Below are 4121 nucleotides of genomic sequence, written 5' to 3' on the forward strand. Positions count from 1 at the left end.
TTCCCCAAATGTCTTTCAAACTAATTTCCAATCATGTCCTTTCCAAGTCTCTGATAATCCAGCCAGTCCATTAGCTATAGCCTATTAGTCAGTAAACAATCTCATATCTGGCCATTTCTCCTTCTGAGCAAAATATATATATATACACCAAGTTCTACCATATGGGAAGAATTGCTGTCACCCCTGTCTTTCTGGATTATCCCTGTTATGCTGTAACTGTCCACTTCTGGGTGGTACCTGCATAGCACATCAGTAAACCACGTCCAGGTTGTCTCTTCCTAAGTCAGCAAGTCACAGGACACTCACTGTGCTGGATAGTTTTATGTCAACTGAATACAAGCTAGAGTCATCAGAGATGAGGGAGCCTCAACTGAAACAAAGCCTCCATGATATCAGACTGTAGGTAAGCCTGTAGAGCATTTTCTTAATTAGCAATTTGTGTGGGAGGGCCCAGTCCATTGTGTGTGGAGCCACCCCTGGGCTGGTTGTGTGGAGTGCTATCACAAAGCTGGCTTTGCAAGCCGGTAAGCATTACTCCTCCATGACCTCTGCATCAGCTCCTGCCTCCACATCTTCCCCGTTTGACTTCCTTCAAAGATGAATAATAATTTGAAAGCATAAGTCAAACAAACCCGTTCTCCAGCTCTCTTTGGCCACAGTGTTTCATCACAGCTATGACAGCTCTAACTACGACACTCACCAAGAGGCTATAGGTGCATGCTTGGGATGATAGGAATTGTTGAGGAGTAGAAACCATAGACATTCGGGTAATTTACTTCTTTAAGTAATTTGCTGGTGCACTCAGAACCACCACCCCTGCATCTTTCAAGTCTTTGATGGTGAAACTAATTTCTGCAATCATCTAGGAGTATGATACTGGCTTTAGTTCACTATTTTCCATGGTAGAGATAATTCTAAAAGCTTCCAATATTCCTCACTCCACAGGTTAGAGAAACAATGTGGGAATTATGCCAATTTCTAAGTATATTTATTCTAGTTATGCATTCTGGAACTGGATAAATAATGACAGGGTGAGTTCAGAGACCCACTGGAGCCACTGTGAGTCAGACTTCCGCCAGAACTCCATTAAACACCTCATCTCCAAAAGCCCCTACTTTAACTAGCGGCCCTGATACTTCTTGGGGTTTTCCACACTCAGTGTCAGTTCAGAACCAGCATCCTGTAGACCCTGAAAGTCTTATTGTTTCCTTTACCTCAGTGTATGATCACCCTTGTAAAGAACAGTAGGTTCCTCTGGGGGGAAACGTGTAAAGATTAACACAAAAACCATTTGGTCCTTTGTCAATAGGACCTGGTCATTTCTCCATTCAAAAGATTCTGTGTCTGAAAGCTGGGTCAAGTCTGAAAATTGTTTCATGGGCTGAGATCCCTCTGAGGTAGTATTTCTCTTTTGTTCAAGATTTGTTTTCTGCCGCGACCCGCGCAGCTGGAGCACGAAATCTGGCGAGGGACGCCGAGGTTAAACAGCACTCTAGACACCCAGTTTCAGTTCGTCAGGGAAGCAGCTCTCTTTGTTTGTATCAACATGGGTTTATATACCCCTCTAACAGCAAGAGTCAAGGAATGGTTACTCTATATCCATAGGCAAGCCGGACACTGTTTTCCAAACAGGAAAAACTACAGGGGAACTGATCCCCAGCACCCTCCGGAACCCAACTGCACATTTTTCACACAAACAACTTAACTGGGACAGGACAAAAAAGGGCATTTAAAATTAAGGCAGCAAACTTACTGCTGCCGACATGTCCTCCCTTTTTATTTTTAAAAGGAACACATTGGCTAGAACAGCCTGTGGAAGATCAGATAGCCCCTGCCTTAGGTCACCTGTTGCAATCCCCAAACTTACCCGTCATAGGGGGCTGCCCTTATGCCCCCTGCCATAGGTTGCATGAGGACCACAGGAGTTGCCCGTCTCTGGGTACTATCTGTCCAACATTTGTAACTACATTTGTGCAGATTTAGAGGGTGACATGGCCAGAAGGACTTGCTTGGTTACCTGTTGGTGTCCAGTGAACTGGCATTGCCATTGGCATAGCAGAAATAACCCAATTCCCATACCATCTGTACAGATTAATAAGAGGGAAACAGACCCTGTCCATCTAGTAATCCACCCAGCAGCTTTAGACATTAATGAGGACCAGGTCTGTTCATTTACAGGAACAACTCTAGTTTCATTAATCCTTACAATGGCATGTGCTAACTGAATTGGATTATACAAACTTCTGACATTCCATAAGCACATAACATATGTTGGCATATCTACAACATATCTATTTGTTTTTGTAACAGTGCTGCTTGCTGAATAAGCATCAGAATTCCAAAGTAATTGTCCATTTAATGTTTGCTGAATGTCCAAGGTACCAGCCACCCTCTCAGATAATGTGTTGATAACGGCAGCCTGTTGAACAGTCTGATATAATGCAAGGCCAGCAGCTGTAGCAGCAACAGCAGATGCAGCCACAGCTGCAACAATTGTGGCAGTAATGCCAAAGTCTCTTCTTGTCCTCTTCAGTTGCAGCAGAACTGATCAGAAGGACTCTCTAGAGGCATCACTGCAAATGCAGGTATTCTCACAATCATTGCATGGGACCAATTTGCACTCCAGCAATTATTCAAGCTACAATTCAGAACTGAACAGTTTAGTAGTCCCTCCCCTCCCACATCACCATTCCAAACAACAAAAGGGAAAGGAGCACTTGGAGACCCACAGCATGGGACATGCTGGAACTACCTACAAAGTCTGCCAAAGAAGTATTACTCAGGACTAGGCAATCATGAAAGCTGCCTTTCAGATTCAAGGAGGTATTGGTATTATTCTTGTGAGCTATACTATTTTTTTCAAAACAAAGAGCATTTTTTTAACTGTAAAGTAATATTTACAAAACCTTCTTGGAGTTTTACATTGCTGGCAGCAGTACCAATTGTCCAATTAGAAGAAAATACAGCAGGAAAAACAGGGCTATCAATACTCACAGGCAGTAACACAGGTGGATTTCTTACTAAACACCATAATGGCTCAGCTTCTACCTGAGGCATCATCTTTTAAAGTTAAAGGAACATGCTCCCGGACCACCTGTCCAGCTTGATTATGAGTTTCAATGACACCACCCTCTTTTTTTTTTTTTTTTCCTATATCTGTCCTCTGACTCTTTTTCCTCCCCTATCCAATGAGGATTTCTTGGCGGGGGTCGAGACAACAGAGGCGCAGAAGGTGCTGACTGTGCTTTCACTTTTGCACGGTGCAACTTCTGTTGTAATTCCTCTATCTTTTTTCTAGCTGCTCTTCCTCCTCTACTAAATCTGAGGCAGAGGCAAGATCATCGTCTTCTTCCTCATCCATTAAATCTTTCACAAATATCCTTATACGCTCTTTACAGGGGTCCTCGACCTCTTCCTTTTCCCCTTTCAAAGATTCATTCATCTCTGCCTCCTGAGCGTTAGCAAATGCTTGCTCGCACTCTGAAAGTTGCTCTTTCACTTTCACTTTATCAGTCAGAAGAGCATCTTTCCCAATCTGGAATATTCAGACCTCCTCCCGTCAGAGACCAAGGACTTGCTTCAGCTATGGTGTCCACAAATGTGAGTGCGGTGCTGGACTTAATTCCTGTTCCTTGCTTACTTAACTTAATTCCGGTTCCTTGTTTACTTAACTTAATTCCTGTTTCTCAGTGGCCAACTGAGCTTTTGTAGTATAATTACCCATGGTACGTACCAATGTTTCAATCCTCCACCCCTCCTTTTAAGGTGAGCCTCGTTCACTTACCCCTCTTTCCAGGTCCCGGTGGTGACCTCCACTTGCTGAGACAGTTTTCTGCTTATACAAATCGAACAAAAATGTAGTAGGTTTGTCCATTTCCTTCCTGGAAACACTGTGACTGATTAGCCAGTAGCAGAGGTCTGTAGGAGTCATCTCACCATAAAAGTCACTTTACCTGTGCTACCCATTATGGGTCAGGCCATCATGGACATTTCTTTGCCCAAGCTACCCACTATGATAACTATGGCGAACTTGCTGATTCATTGCTGCCACCTGCCCCTGCTACTCCAGGGCCCAATTTAACCCATCACATTTGATTCATCCAATTAAGCAGCCGTGTTTC

This window comes from Peromyscus californicus, unplaced genomic scaffold (genome assembly GCF_007827085.1).
Source record: "Peromyscus californicus insignis strain IS unplaced genomic scaffold, ASM782708v3 Scaffold_7__1_contigs__length_154581171, whole genome shotgun sequence".
Classification (NCBI taxonomy): Eukaryota; Metazoa; Chordata; class Mammalia; order Rodentia; family Cricetidae; genus Peromyscus; species Peromyscus californicus.